The sequence below is a fragment of the Patagioenas fasciata genome, chromosome 2, assembly GCF_037038585.1.
Source record: "Patagioenas fasciata isolate bPatFas1 chromosome 2, bPatFas1.hap1, whole genome shotgun sequence".
NCBI classification, from domain to species: domain Eukaryota; kingdom Metazoa; phylum Chordata; class Aves; order Columbiformes; family Columbidae; genus Patagioenas; species Patagioenas fasciata.
The window spans coordinates 110,779,479-110,803,033 of record NC_092521.1 but is presented as its reverse complement, the minus strand read 5'-3'; the positions used below and the strand labels follow the sequence as shown (position 1 = coordinate 110,803,033).

Here is a 23,555-nt window from a genome sequence, read left to right as displayed (position 1 = left end):
CCACATCTGGAGAAGGCACACAGGGATGTGGAAGATTTCTATCTCTTTGTTACTTAATGGGAGAAGCTTGCAAAACCATTCTTCAAAGCAGATACAGCTACAGATATGGAAGAGGAAAACATTCCCTGTTCACATGCCTCCAGTTTGATCCATGAGAGGTCTAATAACATGATGGCAGAATCCATTTTTAGGTAATGGATCATTTGGTTTACTATGTTTAGTGTAGCAATCAAATTAATAGCAGGAACGAGTTTTTATTTGGTGTAGAGAAGGGTGAGGAAGGTGGGGCAAAACCCTCTAAATTTTCTGCTGTGTGCAGGGGATATGCAGAGTACTCTGAGGCAGCTCTGGAAACAGGGACTATCTATTTTAGCTGGCGATATGCTGTGCAATCACTTAATGAAAGTACGTAAATACAAAGAAAAGCAAATTACTCTGCCCTGGGAGAAGAGAGGGTGTTTAAATACAACTGTTATTACTGCTATGCAGTTGTTAAACAAAAACCACCACTGCCACCCCAGCAGATGAAAGTATTCTATCACTTAACTAAAGACACACTAATACCAGGAAGCATCACCCGAAACATGCTTAAAAGCAAATGTCATGTAAGTAGCTGGTGGTGCTTTTCAAGTTGCTCACAACAGGGAGAAGACCAAGAAGCAATGCTGAACTGACAACTGGAATCTTTTTAGTAAAATTTAAAGTTTTCTTTTGTATCAAGTAGCTTTTCAGAAGTACATACTCAAATCATTTCTATTCCTTATGGTATGCTGAGTAGAAAAAAAGTAAGACTGCATATTCAAGAGGTTAGTTCCCACACTAGCTTTATGGTCATGTAACTGCTGCTTATTTCCAGAAACTAAGAAACAATACAGCCTTTTTCTGCAGCCTCCTCAGTTATGCAAAATCACAGCTCAAAACTGTAGACTGAGTCACTAACAGCATTATAGACAATTAGAAAAATTCAGCTAAGTTCCTTTTTTCCCGCCTCTTCCTTCCTCCTAACTTGAATATGCAAGCATTTCAAGATCAAATGTTTGCATGCATCTGTTGTTGACTTCTGCTTCTGTGACACTTGTACAGTTTGGAGTTGGACAAGCCTGCACAAAAGTAGGCTAGAGCTGATGTGGCCTTCAGATCTGTATCCCTCCTAATTCTCAGAACAACCACAAGCTGAGCTGCCACCAAATCATTCTCGGAGCTGCTCTAAGGGTTTGCTGCAGACGAGGTAAGGTAGTTGTGAAGGGTGCACTCGCCCCCTTGACCAGACTGGCAGTGGTTTGGTGCTGGCTCCAAAGGATGCAAAGGCCTGAGCTAACGCCAATCCATGAACTCCTCTAGTTCACCACAAAGAAGCAGTGACACAGGGATCACCGATGCCTATGAGCCTGAACACTGATCATGCGGTAGACGTATGAATAGCGAGTGGCTTTTCAAAGACTCATTTATCAAGGAACAAAGAAATCTGTGGGTACAAGGAGTCTCGTGTGTACCTTTCCACTGCATATGATTTGACTACAAGCCAACCACTTTAATCTATAAATATGACAGCCTATGTGAGCCTTCTTTGAGCTCTCTCTGCTAGGCAGCGTGGCTGCATGGTGGTGATCTCCCCTTGAGCTGCTGGGACACCTCTCAAGGTTGCTCCTCAAGGCAGAGAGACCTTTTGCCAATGGCGGATCTTTGGTAAGTGACTGATATCATGATACCCTGTAGTACAGTAACTTTGATTTTTGCCTTGGTAAGTCTGATTGCATGCTGAATTTATACCAATGTGGCTACTCAGTACTAATCATTAGAACCTCTGTATTCCTTACCTTTATTCCTTATGTCTCTACTCTTAGACATAAACTGTTGATCCAGCCTGGGACTAAGACTGGACCTAGCTGCACCTAGGCTCCCTAAGGCATTTAGAAAGCAAGAGGGTCCATTCCAAATCCCATGACTCAATGGGGAGGGCTTTTCTTACGCTTTGCATCTCCAGTCTCTGTGCACATCATTCTAACTTGAGGCTAATTCAATTTTCCTCTGTGTATTTCCTCCATTGCATTCATTGGACTCTGTCAAATTATTATTTAACCACAATAAAACATATTGCCGCTTCTTTCTTTTGAGTGAGATGCATTCCACTCATCCATGACAGTAGTACAGGCAAAGAGAAACTGCTGTGCAATGATGATGCCTGCACAGAGCTGTTATTTAACAGATAAGTTTCATTCACCTGTGCTGGCTTAACTGTGGCACTTGTAAAAGCAAGATCAAGTGCCCTAACAGCCATGTTGTTAGGTAAGACATGCGTGGGCCTGTCTCTTTCTGCAAGCTACAACACTTCAGGTGCCTTAAGTGTACTGAAAACAAACCCCAACATCAGCTCTTCCTCCTGCTTGGTTTTATGTTGTGGTTACAGCTGCAAAGGTAAGGATGTTATTTTGCTCCTTTTGCTCCTCTGGCATTGAGTCAAAACTCAGAAGTTTGTATTAGAAAAGTGGCCTGGAAAGTACTATATTAACAGACATGCAAAGCCTCTGACTTCTGGGGAATAAACAGCTTTGAAGTAAAATATGTGCAGCAATAATCCATGTACACTTGATTAGTTTCAGACCTGCAAGAGTGAAGGACTACTTAGAAAAAGCTGTAAGGTAGTAATGAAGGGTTTGGGGGTTATTTTTTTCTTCTAATCCCAAAAGCTCCTTATCTCCATTCTCCATGTTTTTGATTCAATTTACATGGGTCTAAATTAAAGCTCATCTAGCAAAAAACTTGACACATTAAGTTTGATTAACCTCTTTACCCCCCTTTTTCCTCAGGGGAATAAATGCATCAACTTTAAAATTGCTACATTGCTTGTTTAAGATAACTTTTCTTTGCACTTTGTATTTAATGGAATTTGGCTGATTTGGGATATTTCAGTACCTTAAACTATTATGCTGAGACAGTGAAAGCAGTAATTCTTGTGAAGTCTTAACTAAGACAAAATGATCTCTAGGCACTAAGCTGCCAGAAAGGCAGCATTTTGTTATCTGTCAACATACACGCGTCTGTCCCTACCACACCCCCAGTCAAGTTTAAGAAGAACCCTTAACACGGGCTCTGGCACGGCAGGAAACATTGTTCTACTCTCAAATTCGTGTCAAAGCTTAAACTCAAAACAAAGAGTAGGTGCAGTTTAACACTGCATTTAATGTCAGCTGTGAGTTTCTGCTAGAAGGCATACTCATGCTCACTTTCCCTCCCTTCTGCTGGATTGTGCTGCTGTGGTGTATGCCAAGTCCACAAAACCTTGATGCATCCGAAAACCAACTTTCAAAAAGGCAGCTGATCCCTAAACCTGATAGAGGTACAGCTGGGCAGTGGAATAGGGCCATCTTGCTGTCACAGCCTGCTATTGCTCCAGACTGTGAGGCTGACCTAACAGGGGCTGCTCATTTTACATTTCAATGCTTCAGTTTATCAAAACCTGGCGCTAGAAGAAGCAATCCAGCCCACTCTTACACCTCATGCTGCATGCTCCCTTCTTGTACTTTCAAGAGTTAATGTAAATCGGCAGAAAGTAACTGATTTGAGTCAAAACCAACTAAGCTGAGGGGCTGAAGGAGCTAGCCTCACCAATCAAAAGGGATGGCAAAAGCCTTGTCTCATCTAGTTATGGAAGCAATCTTAAACTGGAGAGTTTCAAATTTATTTATTTGTTTGTTTTTTTAGAGAAAGAAACATAGCAATTCCTCTTTTTCATTGTGTTGGAATATTAAACATGCTCAAGACAACTTGATCCCTTTTCAAGTTGTACCAAACGAGGAAGCAAATTTACTATAGTTTTTGTACTACGTGGATAAGCTACTGAAACTGACTTGCTTTACAGTTGCCTTGTTTCTTCAAACTTCTGATACCTGTGGTTCTGTCACCAGGTTTTCCAGGGCTCAGAGCACTGTGGGCCTGTACCTGTTTTAACTTTTCCTTGGGCTGAGGTACGGCTTGCCTGTCATGGCCCTTTGTGCCTCTTGGCTGTGGGGCAGAAGCGATGGCACCCCGTGCCTCCTCCATCTCAAACCCACCTGCGTGCGAGCTCCCTTGGGCGGTACCTTCTCTGGAAATGACTTTTAAATAGATGAAACCAGCATTAGAGGAGCACGCTTTTACAAGCAGCTTGAATACTTTATGCGCATCAGGCTTTGTTTTTACCTTACTAAATGGATTTGCCTCACACCCCACTTCTAAAAGCAGGTGAGGTGTACTTAAAGTGCAGTTACGTCAACACGGCCCTGGTAAATGCACTATGAGATGATGTGTGTATAATTATTACCCTTGTTCATCCTCTTATGGGTCTAAGACTCCACGCTTAGCAGGCCTGTGGCCACCTGGCCGCACAGCTCCCCTCACCGTGATGACACCCGGTTAGTGCCTCTGTTTTCACCCCTACCGCCTTCCTAAGTGTCTGTTGTTTCCTGTATTTATTCACAGAGCCGGAGGAGCCCTGTTCGACCTTCCCCACTGCAAACTCACCCCCGCGCCCCATTCCCGCCTCCCGCTGCCCCCTCCCGCGACGCCATTTTGTGCAGCGCCGAGCCCGCCGGCGGGCAGGGGGAGTTCACTCGGGTACCCCACCGCCCACAGGTGCCGTAACCGCGTCCCGGGCTCGGCTGTCCCTCCCCACTCACAGCAGCGGCGGTCAGCGGAAGAGCTCACGCGTGGGCCGTGGGGGCCGCCATTGCCGCGGCCGGCGGTGTCGCCAGGGGGCGCTGCCGGCGGCCGCGGCTGAGGGGAGGGCGCTGCGGCGGTTGTGGCGGCGGCTCCGGCCCGGCTGTGTGCCGACCAGGGGGTGATTTCTGAGGGTCCTCTCCTCGGAGACACGGCTGGAGGCTTCCTCGGTCTGTGCCTCGGCCTTTTCGGCGGAGGTGGCACGTGTCCCGTAGCCGTAGCCTCGGCTGTGGGGGGTGAATAGGGGGAAACTTGTGAGGAGACGGCTGCGGTTCCCAGCCGGCTGCCATGGCAAAACGCGGGCCTGCCTGTAACCCAGATCCTGTCAGCTTCTCAAGACAAACAGTATTCCCTGAAAAGAAAACAAACAGTTTCAGAACAAATATGAGGCCTTGGTACTTATTTTCAAAATGTTCTTTAAGCTCCAATGATTGTTTGCTGCTACCCTTCTCTACAGTCATGCTGAATAAAGCCATTGCTAAATGGAAAGTTAAATGTATTCACGAGGTGTTAATGCCTACATCTTATTTGCAGTCTCTCAGAGAAAGCAAAAGTAACTACAAATAGCGCTGTGCCAGAATCTGGTTTCTAGACCAACAATGTTGCTTCAGCATGCAACAAACTGGTTCATTCTGAAGTGGTCACAGTTGTTGACAAGAGGCTTTGTATTTGAATATGGTACATCTTTTGGTCCATGTGAAAACAAGTGTGAATGTTAAATATTTTCTGACATTTTGGAGTTACTGTTGCTCTTCCCATTTTCTTCAGGTCAATATCTGGTTCATAACAAAGCGCGGGCCTCCCTGTAACCCAAATCCTGTCTGCTCCGTACAAATAATCCCAAATACACCCGAACTTGCTGCCTACTTCTGAGATCTGCTCTCTTTTGTGGTGGCTTATTATTTTCCAGGCCAAGCCCCAATCGGGGACACCATAAAAACGCTCTTCTGCATTAAAATTGGAAAACCCAACAATTTCCATAAGCATCTTTCCAGCAATCCCCAAAGATAACTTTCTGGATTTTATCTGATGATCTGATTCCATACACTGATATGCATATTTAACTTGATTACTGCTGTCTTTAGCTTATCTTTTTCATTCCTAATTTATCCCTCATCATTGTACCATGTAAGCCATGACCACGGTGACGTTTATTTAAGCGAGTTGTCCAGGGCTGTCACTGAGCTCAGCACGCAGGCTGTAGCATTTGTAAAGTATGCGTGAGCACTGCTGGATTACAGGGCCCCAAGTCTTGGCTCACAGGTTCTGATTAATCTGAAATTAAGCCATGAGTGTACCGATAAAGTGTATTTCGCTGCTGTTTCTTACTGCGTTGTACCTGCTGTCTTATTTATTGTCTGTGCGTCCTGGCTGAGGAATCGAATCAGCCATTCTTCTCAGGGCTCTTGCCAAGCCAGTTTCTTCTATTATCCAAGTAGTTTCCAGCTTTTTACTTTTTTTGGTCTTACCATTCTGATTTAATGGAATATTATGCGCTATTGAATTATCCCAAATAAAACTGTTCCTTCCTGTGGAGGTCTTCTAGTGGTTGCTAGTCAAGCTCTGTCGTCACAGTAATGATTACATTATTTTGCATTGCTTAGTTGTTCCTAACAAAATCATTGAGAAGTGGGAGTTTGCTAGGTTGTAGCCGAAGTTAATTAATACATCTGCTTGCTAGGACTTGTAACACTCATAGGACTGTGGAAGGTGAGAGCAGGGAGAAACATGGCATGGAAAAAAAATCAGCAGAACAATACGATGTGCAGATATGACAAAAAAAAAAACGGACAATGAGAAATACAGGACAAAAAAGGGAGCAGGTGACCTAGGCTATCTTCCTGCGCTCTGGCAGAGGCTGTTTTGTAGGCAAAGCTGCAGGTTTTTTAACCTCTCTCGCCTCCTGCCTTTCCACTAACATCCCTTCTTTGTGGGAACCTGTTGCCTTTACCTTCAGGGGTGGTCTGACTCCCACATACCCAATTATTCTCTAAAAAAATCTATTTCATACATTTCAGACCTGAAGAAGGATTTGTGCCAAAAACTTGTCTGTTGTTCCCAGCTATGCCTGTGTTGGCCTAAACTACCCCTGCAGGCCTTCCCCTTGTAATTTTTCAATGATGAAAGCTATATAATATCCATCCAATTTTAATGAAGTTTTATTGTTATTGAAAGGCACTCGTTATATATAGATACTCACCCTGCTATTTCCATATGGAAAGAGAAACAGACTGTGTAAGACATCGATACAGCAGTAGAGCTATGTCCACACTGGGGGATATTTCCTGCTGCTTCTTGCAAGGCTGGCGTTTGCCCCTGCCCACTCTCACCACCCTGGGGACCCTAGCTTCTCTTGCCATGCCGGCTGCTCATCTCATGGCCACAAATGGCTCCCTTATGTCTCATTTCGCCTCTGGAGGAGCTGCTCCCTCTACCCCCTGAATCTTGACCAGGTATGGAGTTCAGTTACATTTGGGGTTTGTTATCTGGATGCCTGAATAAATAAACAAACCTATGGCAGAGCAAGCTCGAGGCGGTGTACAGGGATCAAACAACAAGTAGTTACCTGGCTGGTTTACGCTAACCTAACTCCAAAGTGTGCTGGAAAGAGGCAGATAGGCCCTCCTGTGTGGCTGCATTTTGCCACTCCCACTTGGTTTTGGGAGCTGATCAATCTGGGAAGTATTTTTTTTTTTCTTTTTGTACAATGTTAATTATGAGATTGGATAGGTCCTGCATCCTGTAGAACATGTGGCTGTACAAATGTGAGCGCTGTTAATGAATTTAAAGGCTTCGAGTTACATCTGCCTCTAATCACTCCCACATGCATTCTTTCATATGTTCTGCCTTTCGTTATGGTTTCCTATCATGCTAATTGATTCATTACTTTCTGCTAAGCATGCAGTTGCTGTGCTAGTCATTAGCAATCCCATATGTTGAACTCATGATGTATATCTTTAAATGCTGTATCTCCTGGTCTGCCAATGCAATACCATACATATGTTGCAGACCATCATTCATGCTTTGATGGACTTTAAAATTTCTGCTGCTTAGTCTTGTATGGAATTCTTCAGTCACTCTCTGGAGTTCCTCCTCATTGCAGTTATGTAACAACTGTAATTAGAGCTGCTGATAGGTAGATCTGTGCTGTAGTCTGTGGTAATACAATGTGTTTGAGAGGGGAAGGAACGCATTTTAAAACATCCTATGACATATCTGAAACATCCAGCATAGTAATGTCAGTATAAAACCCATGTTCGGATGATGTTATGTTAGACCACAGAAGTTTTGCATGAGTTAAAACTCTATAACTGGCTCAGAAAATGTCACTTTGGAAAAGCAAATGTGGCTGGGAGGAGGCCAAGTGAGTTTTTGAAGTCTTGCTGGTAAGTTAATTGACCAGAAGAAATTAGTGGGAAAAGATGGAAAGCAGAGTGTAGCACTCTTAAAATTTCTGCAGAATTTCAGAAAAAGAAATTAAGAAATGTAGAGCTGCACTGAATTTTTGACTTTTATAGGAAGAAATCAGACTACTTAAGGTATTACTACTTACACAGAGCATGCCCCAAGATTTGCCAGAAACAGGTTGAATAGAACACACTCAGGTGCAAAAATAGTTACTGATTTCTACAGAGTTATTTCTGTTGAGGTAAACGAGTATAGAATGTGATCCTTTGTAAGTGTAGTCCCAATGTGACACAGTTTTGGGTTTTATCAAGGTCTGTAAACGCCCAACATCGGCATGGTATAGAATGATCTGTGGAATTCAGACTGTCCTTATTCCATACACTGTTTATTGCAGGAACTACTGGCCTCGGGGAAAATAGCTGCACCCTCTCAGGCTTTTATCTTCCAAGCCCTGAATGAGGCAGCTGAATGTCCTGTTGCATGTAGATAACAAATGGCAAGTAAAGAGGCTGGGAGTAAGATCTGGGTAAAAGGTGGCTCTCCAAGGAAAAGCTGGTGCTTGAGCACAGTAGGTAATGGGCCAGGAAGCAATCCCTGTGGGAAGGGAGACAAATAGTCTTGAGTAGGAGCTTGTGTAACATCTGTTCTGGGCTGTCCTAGCGGCTGCTTTCTGTATACCGCCTGCTTGGGGGGAGCCAGGCACAGGAGTGTTTATTTTCAGCTTGGCACTACTGAAACTCCCAATTTCCCGAGCACGGGCTCAGCCTGCAGTGTAAACCCTATGGATACTGCTGATCTACCGGTGTCTGCAAGCCATTGCGTGACTGGGCTGCATGGGCTTAACCGGCGTCTTGTACGGGTCTCCAGGGAGGTTTCAGCCCCTTGCTAGCCATGTGCAGCTTTCTGGGTGTTCTCTAGAAGAAACACCCGGCTCCGGTGCCTGGACCAGCCTTTCTGCAGCTGCTCCTGGCTATAGCCCGCCCCTATAGAGTCCTTATTGGATTCCTGGCGGAGGGGGTGTTGCTGCACTGATAGCAGCGGTGCATTGATACGCGAGAGCTGCGAAGGGTTGTATAAGAAGGAGCTGCAGGGAGCGGAGGAGAATTAAACAGGATCACGTTTCTCCTCTGTGAGCTGAAGAGGTTAGTGACTATTACTTAATCCCTGCTAACTGTAATTAGAATTTGGAAGCACCACTTTCGTCTTCTGATCCCCACCTCCTTCCACCCTTCCCAAGATTGCTTGTCACCAGCGTTTCCCCCTCGGTTGTGAAGGAGTGGGGCAGTCCTGCGAGTCAGACTGTGCTCCCTGCTCCAAAGGCACTCACCACACTAGAGGAGACAGGCGAGCACTCGAGAGGGGGATGGGGAACAGAGAGAAAGGAAAAAGGGAAAAGCCCTTGGTTTGGAAGAATGTTCAAGGTGCAGTGAAGCAGAGTATTACCTTGTAAATGACGTGGAAGTAGCCAAGTAGCATCACTGGGTGGCCAGAGCACTGCATGGTGAGAGCATGAGAGGTCATTTAAAACCCTCCCTAGAAAGTGGCTTCTGGGCTTATGTTCACAAATGCTGATCTTCCTCCAAATCCTGTTAAAATCCATGTTTACTGCAGATGTTTGACACCCCCTTCTGAAACAGACCATTAACCTTGCTGTGCTTCAGTTTACCCATGCGAAAAGTGGAGATAATATTTTCCTTTTGTGAAGGGAAGTGGTGGGGCCATATTCCAGTCAGCCTTTGATGGGAGAAAGGTGATTCTTATGTCCTCATATATGATACAGAATCTGTATGTAAAACACATTGACACTTCATTAACAATTACTTTATGCTCTAGTCACAGCTACTACCAGTCTCTGTCTTAAAAAAAATGCATCAAGGCTCAGTCTACACACAGAAAAAAGAGGCTCAGCTTTTATGTAACTCTCCTGGCATCATGCTGGACTTCTGTGTTAGAGCTTGTTCAAACAAAACAAGGTAATGTTAATTAGGGCAGCAGTTTATTTAACTAATTTTGTGTGAAATAATTTTTATCAAACTCCTTGCATCGATTTGCCAAATTAATTTTCCTGGAAAGCGAATAGTCATTCAACTATTGGTCTTCTGGTTACACATGTGAACACGGAATGACACTGTGCCAAAAATTAATAACATAGTGTTTGAGCATCTTTCTGTTGCTTCTGTTGATAAATGGGAAAATAAAGACAAATATGTTTCAATAGTTTAAATCTAACTTGAATTTTATTCTTCACAAAATAAAAAGCAATAGGTAAATATTTAAAATTATTTTCAGCACTTTAACCTTAATTAAAGTCTTACTAAAACCTGTTGCCACAAACAGGTCATGCAACTTAGATAGTCAATCACAGTATCACAGTATGTTTGGGATTGGAAGGGACCTCAAAAGATCATCTAGTCCAATCCCCCTGCTGGAGCAGGAACGCCTAGGTGAGGTCGCACAGGAATGTGTCCAGGCGGGCTTTGAATGTCTCCAGGGAAGGAGACTCCACAACCTCCCTGGGCAGCCTGTTCCAGTGCTCTGTTACCCTCACTGAGAAGAAGTTCTTTCTCAAATTTAAGTGGAACCTCTTGTGTTCCAGCTTGATCCCATTGCCCCTTGTCCTATCATTGTTTGCCACTGAGAAGAGCCTGACTCCATCCTCGTGGCACTCACCCTTTATATATTTATAAACATTAATAAGGTCACCCCTCAGTCTCCTCTTCTCCAAACTAAAGAGCCCCAGCTCCCTCAGCCTTTCTTCATAAGGGAGATGCTCCACTCCCTTAATCATCTTTGTTGCCCTACGCTGGACCCTCTCCAGCAGTTCCCTGTCCTTCTTGAACTGAGGGGCCCAGAACTGGACACAATATTCCAGATGGGGTCTCACCAGGGCGGAGTAGAGGGGAAGGAGGACCTCTCTCGATCTACTGACCACCCCCCTTGTAATACACCCAAGGATGCCATTGGCCTTCCTGGCCACAAGGGCACAGTGCTGGCTCATGGTCATCCTGTTGTCCACCAGGACCCCCAGGTCCCTTTCCCCTACACTGCTCTCTAATAGGTCATGCCCCAACCTATACTGGAACTTGGGATTGTTCCTGCCCAGATGCAGGACTCTACACTTTCCCTTGTTAAATTCCATCAGGTTATCCCTCGCCCAACTCTCCAGCCTGTCCAGGTCCCGCTGGATGGCAGCACAGCCTTCTGGCGTGTCAGCCACTCCTCCCAGCTTAGTGTCATCAGCAAACTTGCCGATAGTACACTCAATTCCCTCGTCTAAATCATTAATGAATATATTGAATAATATTGGCCCCAGTACTGACCCCTGAGGCACTCCACTAGATACTGGCCTCCAACTGGACTCCGCACCATTGACCACCACTCTCTGGCTTCTCTCTTTAAGCCAGTTTGCAACCCACCTCACTACTCTATTGTCTAGACCACACCTCCTCAATTTAGCTGAGAGGATGCTGTGAGGGACTGTGTCAAAGGCTTTACTGAAGTCAAGGTAGACCACATCCACCGCTCTGCCATCATCCATCCACCTTGTTACATTCTCATAAAAGGCTATGAGGTTGGTCAAGCATGACTTACCCTTGGTAAAGCCATGCTGACTGCCCCTAATGACTCTCTTATCCCTGATGTGCCTTGAGATGACACCAAGGATAAGCTGTTCAATAATTGATAGTAAAATATTAATGATTGATATGATTCTTACTGTTTCATCAGGGACCTTCCCATATACTGGAAGGCTGATGATACTGGACTTGTCCTGGATTTACATGCACATGGTCAACAGACTTTTTTTTCCAATACCAACCTCACCGTTTCTTTAGATAGTGAATTGAGTTACCATTTCTGAGCAGCTGGAGTTTAAATCAGTGACGTATGTTTTGTGTTATCCTTGAAGGAATGGTAATGCTTATTTTGTATAGCTAAAAAGGAAAATCAATCTTTGTAGTTTTCAACTTCTTATTTTTAGTATCGTCAGTATTTTCCGAATGTATTTCTAACTGGGTGTTTTAACAACGACTCCCCCCCCAAAAAAAAAAAAAAACAAACCAAAAACCAAATCCAACAGACCTCAAAGACCACCACATTCAGCTCTGAAAGACTTGATTTTAAATGTCAAAGGGCCAAACTTCTTTTCTTTAATGAAGAATGTCTGCTGTATCCACAGACTTCAGAAACTAAACTCAGCAGATGAGAACAGGATGAGAAAGGGGCTACTTCGATCTCTGCACTAAAAATAAACCCTTCTTGTCAAAACAAGTGAAGATGAATGGATTAATTAACTGACCAGTTTTCAAATTAAAACTGAAATCACTCTAAATCTTGCACTTGAATGTCAAGACTTAGTAAGATGCAGGAGTGGAATGCACATTGGCATTTTTACTTATTGATAATGACTCTGAAGTCACCTCAGTTTCATATAATTTGTAGAGAGGATATTGCACTCTATGTTTTGCAGATGTGTTGTAAGAAGCTTCAGTGGGTGTTTTCCATTGCCACGGTGTGGTCCATTGAAGGTCTGTCTGTGCTGCCATCCTTGGCTAGGTAAGTGTCAGCCAGGCAACAGGAGATAAAACAAATCAAAACTGGAAAGAAGTGGAAAAACTAGCAGAAAGAGCTTAGATGTAATAAAGCAGTGTTTGCAGTGGGAGAATAACTCCCCAGGAAAGGATTTCCTGTGATTGACACAGTGGTACACCAACATCAACATATGCAGGACCAGGGTTAATGCATTCACCTCTAATTTTCAAGCAACTGTAGATCTTTCTGAAGTTTGTAAGTAGTGCACAGTGTAGTAAAAGAACTTACGTTGTACTGCACTTTATTAAGCAAAGTTTTAAAAAGGTTACTTCACTGACAGGGTAGAGAATGGGGCTTAGGAAAGAAAAACAGCCTGAAAGCCAAGGCACTTAGCAGCTTAATCCTGTAGTTAAAAAAAAAAAAACAAGACAAAACAAACTCAGAAAACGCCAGCACCCTGAATGTATACATGACCTCTTGTAACTCAGTAGAACAAAGGTTGCTGAGGGCCTGTGCCCCTCCTCTGCAGTTAGCCTTGGACCATGGAAAGTGTTCCTATGCATGTGTCCTGGTTTAACCCCAGGTGGCAACTAAGCACCACGCAGCCGCTCACTTGTTATCACCCAGCGGGATGTGGGAGAGAATCAGAAGGGTAAAAGTGAGAAAACTCTCTCTTGGTTTGAGATAAAGCAAAAGTCACACACACAAGCAAAGCAAAACAAGGGATTAATTCACTCCTTCCCATGGGCAGGCAGGTGTTCAGTCATCTCCAGGACAGCAGGGCTTCAGCACACGTGGCAGTTACTTGGGAAGACCAACACCATCACTCTGAACGTACCCCCTTCCTTCTTCTTTCCCCCAAATATATACTGAGCATAACATCACATGGTATGGAATATCCCTTTGGTCAGCTGGGGTCAGCTGTCCTGCCTGTGTCCCCTCAGCTTCTTGTGCACCTGGCACAGCCTCAGAAGCTGAGAAGTCCTTGACCGCTTAGCAACAACTAAAACATCAGTGTATTATCAACATTATTCTCATCCTAAATGCAAAACACAGCATGATACCAGCTACTAGGAAGAAAATTAACTCTATCCCAGCTGAAACCAGGACAGCATGTAAGGCTAAAGTGTTGCCTTACATCTTGAAAGTTTGTAGAATAGGTGCAACTGTAATAAAAACATAAATCTATGCATTTGACCTGTTTCTTCTCTACTAAGCAAAAAGATCTGTGGCTTTTTATTTAACTGAACTTCAGTGTTCCATAGACTAATGTTGCAACCCAGAGTGAGCTCTGCTGTGCTAATAAGAAAACATTGCAGAAAACACACCTGGCTGGGAAAGATAATGAAATGCATTTGCTAATCCTGTTTTTCCAGATGATTGCAATCCACCACTTTAACAACACGAGTTCAACAGTGAGCATAAAAGAAGTTTCCCCTTTTTTTTTTTTTTCCTTCCCCCTTCTTCTCAGTATAGCAGTATAAACCAGTTAGAAAGACCGTGTTTGGTACAACTGGCATTCCTATTATATTACAGTAAGTATCCTAAATGATAAATTAAAGGCTGCACTACACTGGCTAATAAAGCAAGCTATTCTTATGGCTCACGTAACATTACTGTGTTTCTTAGCTTTCCCTCTTAGTGAAATGTGTAGGCAGTAAGGGATTTTTATTGTTTTGTCGTTACCTTTGTTCTGTGAATGAGAGCAAAGGAAAGCTGCCAGAAAGAATATGGAATTATTAAATAATTCCATAATCCCTCAGTAAGAGGAGGAACTGGGACAGGATGTGAGAGGAAAAGTTGAGACCACAGCTGAAACACCATGGATGTTTTTTAGCTATGCTAGCAGCTATAAAGCTTTGTGAACCCTTCTGTTGCTAGGCAAAACAGCCTTTAGTCAGTATTTACTGTCTTTTGCAGTCTCCAACACAGATTAGCAACAGAAGACTGGTTAGTCTGTAATTTTGGTGATGAATTTAGAGACCACAGTGGCTTGCTCGTACTTGTCTTTGGAGTAATTTGCTAATTTTTCCCAGGCGTAGCACAATGGTGTGCAGCTGGAAGTGGGATCAGTGTGTTTGTATAGATCTCTCTAGGTTTAGTCTTAGTGACAGATACAAATATATAAAGGACTGAGATTTTTCTTTTGTCCCCATTAAATCTGATACATGAAATTTGGATGGAGATGGCAAATTGTCTGCTGACTTCTGTCATTGACTAAAGCTATGATTTTGCGGAGGCAGAAATCCATGAGGAACACACAGGAAAGGGTAAAGATGGATTCTGTACTGGTGACAACTCACTGTCAAGTGATGAGGCTGCAAACTGGAGTGGTACACTTCTGGCATTGGAGGTGACTATGGGCTTTGCCTGCTTTCATTCTCGCTGTCCCATGTAAGACAGAGTAGGCCTGTTTTTTACATTAGTATGGAGTACTTGATTTGCAGTCTGAGTAACCTGGAGCACAGTTTGTTAGAAACAGCCCTGATATGTCTTAGGTTTGTCATGCAGAAGTCAGCATAACTAGTACTGGTGACTGCTGGAAATGTTTGATCTGGGAAACATGTTTTTCATTTGGACTGTGTAATCTTTTCAAATGGCAACATCTGAGCAAAACTTTGATTTTGGAATCTATGTTACATTTACCTCCTTGCATAGTGAAGTGGAATAGTTATTCTTGCACTTAGCCCGATATTTAGAAAGATAAGACATATTGTCTTTTCTCATATGCCTGGTATCTGTAATGAGGCCTTAATACTAGGGGCTGTTGAATAAGGTCATTTGCCTAGCTCTGCTTACTGCTTAAAACTAACAGTATTCTGACAGGTGTTTCCAACCCAGTCCTTCCTGGGTGGGTCCTGGTGACAGCCAGCCTGATGTAGTAATAGTTGCAACATAGGCGTAAAGAAAACATCACAAAAGAACCATAAAAATGTCCATGTTATATGATAAAATAAACAGGACGCTAGGTGAATTGATGGCAGCTGGTCTTCTGTTTTAGGGGAGAGAAAAGCTTCACATCCTTTTCCATCTTGCCTTCTGAGCAGGGAATGTGGCAACGTAATTCTCTGGCTGTTCTGAGCCCAGTTTTTCTGCTAAGACTCCGCTGGACAGGATGTTGCTTTCTCAAGTGGGCAGAGATAGAGAACACACTCTTTATTCCCTGTTGTCTCTGAAGAAGTCCTGATTTTGTACCAGGGAAATGCATGATGCACCTTTCTTTTTTTTTCAAATGCAAGGTCAGCAGTGTTCTTTTGTTTATGCACTCAGGCTGAAACAGCACCTTTCAGAAAAACTGCTGGTTCACTGCAGCTTGCCATCATCCCTGTCAATTGGCTGGTACTTTCTCAGCATGAAATGTCCTGTAATATCAGAGGAATAATGTTCCTGTTTTTAAAACATGGGAGGGGAAGTCCTCCTATCTTAGATGCTGCCAAGTTATCAGCTCCTAAGGAAGCCTGAAGGTGCTGATAACCCTGGAGATTAAGTTTCTTTTTGTTAAATGACTACTAAATGAGGCTTCAACGCTTCATCTTTTGCCTTTGGGTTCTCATACTGCCATGCTGACAGAGATGGCCTTTTTCATCAATAGAGTCATCATGAGTAGGAAGAATTGGTGCAGTTTCCACATCACTCTCAGTCATATTTGAAAAGTCATGGCGATCAGGCAATGTCCCCAGTGACTGGAGAAAGGGAAACATCACACCCATGTCAGGAGGTTTGGACTAGATGATCTTTAAAGGTCCCTTGCAACCCAAACCATTCTGTCATTCTAACAAAGAGATGGTCAAAGTACATTACTTTACAGTGTGCTCGTTATTTTTATTTTTTTTAAATTTCCAACTCCCACATCACCTTATATTTGCTCATATGCCTATTTGAAATAAACTTTCCTATTCCCGACTGCAGAACTAAAATCTGTGTGGTCAGGAGGAAAAACCATCAAGCCTGAAAGCAAGTGTAATCAAATGACTTGTGACTCACAAGCCATGGTTTTGCCACACTATTAACGGTCTTTCTTTGACTCCATTTAATCCTAACTAAAGCCAATGGATTCAAGTGGACTTGGAGGACAGATCATTGCAGACAGTTGTCAGTTACATATTCTGAGCTGCTGAGGCTCCATTGCTGCCTTTATCTATAGAAGTCTGACCATGGGAGAAAAAAACAGAGATTTATCATCTGATAGCTAAGGCAGGCATTGATAAAACAGTGATGACTTACAAATATCCATGTTTAGTGTTTGTGTTTGTGATACTAACGTAGGATGCCTTGTGTTTTCCGTTTCCAGTGATAAAAAAGATGATTTGTCTGAAACCCAGTTTGTGGAGAGGCCTGTACTGGTTTGACTGAAATCGGGTAAATTTTCTTCATGCAGTTAGACACTTTTCACCCTGGGACAGAGTTAACGTTTTATTCAAGTAGCTTTCCAGTCTTTGGGATCTGGTATGAAAATAAACTGCCCAGCTGCAGGTGTGAGATAGCACTGGGGAGGAGCAGATCCAGGACAGCTGACTCAAGCTGGCCAACATAAGTATTCCATACCATGAACACCATGCTTCATATGTAAGTGGGAAATTGCCAACGTCTGCTCTCTTTCCTTGATGGCTGCTGTTCATGGGGCAGGGGGGCGCCAGCTCCTGTTCCTGTTCCTATCCCTGCTCCTGATGCCAGTTCTGATCTCTGTGTTTTTACTTGGCTGGTTGCCTGTCCTCAGTCCTTCATTGCTAGTAGCATGCGTTTCAGTAGCTAAGTATTGCCCTGTATCACTCTTCTTTGATTGTTCTGTTAAATCTGCTTCCATTTCAACCCTCAAGTCTTTCCTCCTTTTCCCTTCCTTCCCCTTGTCCCCCTACGGAAGGAAAGGCAAGATGGAATGTCTGTCTACTGTTTTGGCTACCAGCACAGGGCTAAACAGTAACAGACCACACTCATGCATGAGATGTGAATGGCTTAAATAATAGAAATTCATCTTATACAATGGGTCTCTTTCCCAGAACCTTAAAATTCTTTGAGTTATGCTAGCAGAAGGTAAGGAGTAAAGAAGGGATTTAGACTGAGATTTTTTAGAGCTGCAAGGCTGAATAAAGTAATTAACACAATTGCTGTTATATTTTAAAATATCTTTAATGTTACCACTGGTAGCATAGGATGGTGGCGGTTCAGTACAGCCATTCTCTTCAGAACTCGGTGACCTCTTTGGTCACTTAAAGGGATGGTGCAGTTAAGGGCATGAACTTGAGGAGGGGACAGAGCTCTTATAAGAGTAACTGTTATTTCAACAAAATATTGCAGAAAAAGTCCAGTGAACTAGCTATTGCCTGCTCCTGAACCTTTGCAGTATCTTTTTGAGTTGTTGCAAAGTTAGGAGGTTGTGCTGATCCTGCCTTTGATGGGATATTATCCATTTGTTCAGTCACAGTTGTTGTAAATAAAATACTGGTCCACAGTAAGTAGATCCCTGTGTCAGAGGAAACAAAAAGAGTCATACTTGGTTGTTTTGTCCTGATTACACAGCCATGCTTGTTCTCAGTAGGCTGTGTATTTAAAATACTCCTCTGAGCAGACATTCAGCTTCAGTAAAACCTTCAAGCCCCACATCTTTGAAGATATATTATGAGGAGTAAAGGCTTTTAAAAAGCCTTTTCACCAATTATGGTTATTTTTAAAGACATTTTGGTGGGGGTCATGAGTTCTAGTAGGTGCTGCCAGCAGCTTCACTGGTCCGAAACCAAAGATGATTTAACAAAGTATGTAGAACCTACAGTGCCCCTAATACACTGGCACAATCCATCCTGTATCCTTCTCTAGCTAATTTACTGTGTGAACCCAACCATCAAGTTAGGTTATCATTTTTTATGAGTTTCATATTCATTACATATCCATGTGCAAGACTGGAATACAAAAACTGGGAGTTGCAATATGTATTAATTTCTCTTTAGACAAGTTTTCATTTTAGTAGTTGTTGGAGTGGCTTGAGCCAAATAGGATCTTCTGCTTTGATTGCAATTGGAGCCAGCTCGATGGCTGCATTTTAGGTCCTTTTGGAGACTTCTGGGACACTGAATCTGTTGATGGCAGATCTGTAAAGAGGCAGACAGCTGTAAATAGGAGCTGTCTTGTAGGTCATTCTTTTGCTTGTTTGTCAAGCCTGAGCGTGAGACCAAGCATGTCAAGCTCTAGGTGGGCACACTTGAAGGTTCATGCTTAGGCATGCTCAGAGCTGCCTCACTGTACAGGCAAATCAAAACTAGTGGGTAATTTAGCCATCTTCTTGACCTATAAAACTACCTCTCTGCTTGTAGAAATTGTAGGGTTTGATGGGGATAGACCTAGGAAGGGAAAATGTGGAGTTTGCTTTTGCAATGTGTCTTGTTATACACAAAAAAAGCATTGTTCTTCCTAAAACTTTGCAAGAGACTTAATGTATAGTTGAAGCACTGTGGGAAATATGCTTTTACAGCATTCCTGTAACCTTTTAAATTTGTTTTTAATTAACTTTCTTACCAGTATGATTTAAGAAGGATACCACATGCCCCCTCTAGTGGCTGATATTTTGGTAAAGGTGTTTTCAGTTTCTTGGGACAATTTTAACAGATAAGTAGCACGTCAGGACTTCTTGACTGCTAAATGACATTGAATTGCAGACCAGCTCTTCATGAAAAATACTGAGCTCTAAAGTTAGGAGGGATTTGAGTAACCTCAATTGTTAATCTTAATTCAAAAGCGCTTTTTCCCCCCCGTTCTCTCAAGCAATTGCTGCCATTGGTAGATATCCAGAATTTGATGGGAATGGAGAGCACCCATGGCATTTTTCAGGCCCTACTGAGAAGTGGTGGACTGATAAAATGACAGAGGTGTTAGCCATTGCATGCATCATTTTTAAGGTTACAACATTATGCAAAATGTTATCTACTTCTCAAGTTATTTCTATTTAGCTATTAGAAAAAAATCTATCACACTCAATTTATTTTAAAAGAGTGAAAACATTTTTGCTGTAATAGGGGAAGAGAAAGTCAGCTAAAAAAATTACACTTGTCTGACCAGCTACAATTTGTTTGCTTTGAAGAGAGTGTGGGACAGGCCTCTGGTGTTATGAATTGCCATCATGCTAATGATGGAGTCAGAGGGTTCCATCAGCCATGGTGAGGAATATCTTTATCGTGACTGCAGCTTGTAGAAGGAATGCTTTTTTTGTTTGAGGAATTCTCAAAATAGGTCAGCCTGTTACAGATCTGGGATGCAGTGACCTTTAGTGGACCGGAAGATAGGTATCATCTGTTGGATTGAGTCCATAAAGATATTAAAAGATACTTGTGGCTGGATAAGTGTTTTGTTCTTGTGCCTGCTAGTATTACAGTAAACAGCAAAAGCTCTTAATGTATTTGTAGGAATATTCTCATTGATATAAGTGGGATTACTTGGGATTAAAGCTAAGCATGCATATAACTCCTTGTAGAGTTTAGGTTTCAGATTAATTTGACAACCAGAGAAAGGAAAACAAAACAAAATCTCTTTGTGTCATGCATTATATGACATTGTTTTATATTGATATTTCAATACAAACCTAAGTTATAGCCACCTTTTCTAGATGTCTGATCTGTGTGGCATTTCCTACAGCGAAGAAGAAAGGTTGTAATAATACCTGCTTCTTACAGTGCACTTATCATGAGAAGGTCTGAGAGTGCTTTACAGAAGAGACATATTTCCTCTGCTCTTTAACTAGGAGGACTGACAGGGGAAGGGGATGTGATTTGCTTCTTGTAGGTCACCCAGTAAACTTCTGGGAGAAGGCAGGAATACAGCCTGGAAACACAGCTTTCCTACTTCTACCCAGCCCAGCTCTGCATTCATTAGGTCCTCTGCAGAAGAAAACACTTGTAGAAAGTCTTGCAGTAATTGGCAGGTAAATTCAGGGGCTGATGTAGTAACTGAAACAATATTTCTGAACATTTTTCTGTAATTGTCTGTCATCACTTTCATGTGTATTACAGCAAAGGCTTGGTAGCCACTGTTAGCTTTGGAGTTTACCTGCAAGACACTCATGAATCTATCAAGTGAGCTGGAGAAGCTTTTTCTTTGATAGGTAGCATAGCAAAAAGAAAATGACCAGCATAAGAAGGGAGGGGAATGTGCTGAGGTTATTTGGCATGTCTCAGCTCCTTGCCCTGTCAGCTACACCTCTCGTCATTAGCTCCAAGTAAAGTTTTCCCAAAAATGCAGATAGAGATGGGTAGTCTTTTTTTTTTTTTTTTTTTTAAGGGAACATGAAAAGCTCTCAATTTTAAAAAGTGTTAAGAGTCAGCACAAACAGCGATGTCTTTGTATCCAATAGGTGTTTAAGCAGGGCCTCAGTAGTTATTTAGCTGTGCGGAGACTTTACTTTGGTGGCTTTATTGTTCTGCAGGGAAGCCAGGGTACACAGTGGTCCACAGATACCTGGCAGAGTTCAACTTTGCGGTAGCTTTAGTGTTTATGTGGGTGTTAAATCAAAAATGTGGCGGGGGATGTGTTTCATGCCTTTTTTTCCCTTTTTTGTTCTTTGAGCTATTACAATTTTTAGCTTTACTCAAGGTTATTTTCTCCAGCCTGTTTTCAGGCACAGGCTAGTACTACAGCAATAATGTTGTTTGATTACGTGGAAAATTAGGATCTATGGATTACCGATAGCTCCATACCACTGCTCATTCTCCTGAGTGCTCATCTAAAACTGGACTTCACTCCAAAGTAACTGACAGTCACTTGCTAAAACGCTCTTCTGCCACCATAGACAAATTCACTTTCAAAAACTGTTGCAGCACATTAAAGCCTGAAAGAAACTTTTGGCACTGTCTGTGGCTCTCTTTGCTGTAGTCGCATACTACTTAGCCACATAGAAGCAGCCTTTTGGTTAAAAAATAGCTGTGATGTGGCTGCAGTTAAGTGGGATTGTTTATTTACCCACCAGAAGTTTCATAAGGCTCTTGGTAATTCACTCCAGAGTAGTTCCTGGAAACTTAACATTAGAAGTAGGGGGGTGGTTGTATTTTTTTCTAAGAGGATATTTTTATAAAATAAGAACTGGGACTCTTCAATTCTCTGTTGTTTGGTTGGGTTTTTGTTTGTTTGTTTGTCTTGTTTGTTTGTTTGTTTTTCCCTTCCCAAAATGGGCTTAGTTCTTTCCTGGATAGTTTCAGCATTAGTAGTGTACTATCTAAATTACATTCAAATGTAATTTGGCTCTCAGCTGTCACCTATAGAAATCAGTTGTTTCATGCAAGACACTTAAAATAGGCAAGGTCCACCATTTGAACTGTCTGCACAAATCACCATTTTTCTCTTTAAACTGAAACAATACAGGTTGTCTAATGGACAAAATGAGCCAGACCAAGGACTTAGCTTCTCTGCGCATCTCTGGGACTCCATCTCAGACGTGTTATTTGCCGCCTTCTTTTTCTCTTCAGTATAACAACCAAATCTGAAACACAAAGGGTAACTACCGACAGAGAGCAGGACAAAATGGTCATTCACACCCATGCGTGTACGTCACAGCACATCTGATTGAGTTCTCTACAGGACGGGATATGTCATGTATTAGAAACAGATTTTCAGATTCTTCCAGTACCTCTCATGCTTTTATATTAGTTTTGTGAAATGCTTTTGCTGCAAGCATGGAGTTGCAGGCTGTGGAGAGCAACCTCACTGTGACTGAGTCTGAACTGTTGAAGACTGTGGAGGTACTAAAGTTGCAGATGTATGTTTTAAGAGAAGTTCTCTTTTCTACTTACACTGTCTCCAGCATTAATAGTTATCTGTCAAGTATCTCTGACAAGGGCAGTCATTTATTATTAACCATCACTGTATATGATAAAGGTGCTTGTTCAGCAGCTGTATCACAGCGTCTGACCATACTTGTATCAACTTCAGCTTTGGCAGCTAGCTGGAAAACCAGAATTTAATCAGTAAACCTGGGCGAATAAACCTACATATAAATGTAAATCAATGCCGGTGTATTGTTCAAATAGCATTTAAAAGGCAGGAGGAAAAGCCTGTTCTGGCTGTTTCCATGGTACAGTGGTGCCAGTCAGGATGAGAGACACTTTTTTGCTGGCAAAGCTCTGCTAGAGTTGGTGCCTCAAAGGTATAACTCACCTGTCGTGGTTGAGACGGACGAACAACACTCACCAGAGCCTGCATGTTATGATAACCAGAGAGATGGGTGTGAGAGACAGATGCTGGGGAGGGTTGACACTTAAGACCATAACAAACAACTCTCAAGGAAAATGTATGTGGTTGCTCACAGCTTCTAGGTGCTGATTTCCTCTGAAATGCGGAGACTGTAAATGGTCTTGGCAGGTTTTCAAGAAAATTTCTGACTCTTATGTCCAATTAATGTTTTAAAGAGAAGTAACAGCGAGTGGTGGGGGTTGCCTTCCTGACTGTCTGTTTCTTGCAGAAGGATTTTACTTTTATCTCTAGGTTGCAGCAAAGGTACAAGCTCCCGCTCCAGCATGTTAGCATTTGAACAATTATTTTCTTTGCCTCCTTTTCTGTTTTTCCTTTTTCTTCAAGTTCTGCCTTTAGCTAAAATTAACACAGCCTGTGTTGAGTCTGCTTTCTTAAGGTACTTCAGCACATGCAGAGGTTAAAGCATATAAGTGGTTTCTTGCAGAGCAAAGGATATTTATGCCTTTGAATAGGCTGCTAAATTGGAGCATTTGTGCGGCTCTTCCCTTTTAAAAAACGACACTAACAAAAGCCACATTGTTCAGTTTTTGCATTCTCTACTCCAGACAGATGCATCTTGCTAGGAGTAGACAATGTGAGAGTGAGATGTGGTGGCACTGACTGTATTAACACCCTGTGTACAGCATCTGCTAGGACTCTGGGTATTTGAAATCAGAGATGTAGGGCTGGAAGGGACCTTGAGGTTTCAGCTTGTT

The 23,555-nt window shown here is 42.6% G+C and overlaps 2 protein-coding genes across 5 annotated transcripts in view; one reads left to right on the top strand and one right to left on the bottom strand.

The window, feature by feature from the left end:
- Positions 1–4,801, bottom strand: part of COA1 (cytochrome c oxidase assembly factor 1) — a 54,581-nt gene extending 49,780 nt beyond the window's left edge. Inside the window, exon 1 of one of the 2 annotated variants that reach the window (XM_065832782.2) lies at positions 4,656–4,801. The gene's annotated coding sequence lies outside the window, so the exon portion shown is untranslated. The remainder of the gene's footprint in view (positions 1–4,655) is intronic. The other variant, XM_065832781.2, reaches the window with a different exon arrangement.
- BLVRA (biliverdin reductase A) overlaps positions 4,324–23,555 on the top strand; it is a 38,847-nt gene continuing 19,615 nt past the window's right edge. Inside the window, exon 1 of one of the 3 annotated variants that reach the window (XM_071804702.1) lies at positions 4,324–4,391. The gene's annotated coding sequence lies outside the window, so the exon portion shown is untranslated. Of the gene's footprint in view, positions 4,392–4,937; positions 5,091–9,141; positions 9,246–23,555 lie in introns of those variants that run through there. The other 2 variants (XM_071804704.1, XM_065832779.2) reach the window with 2 other exon arrangements.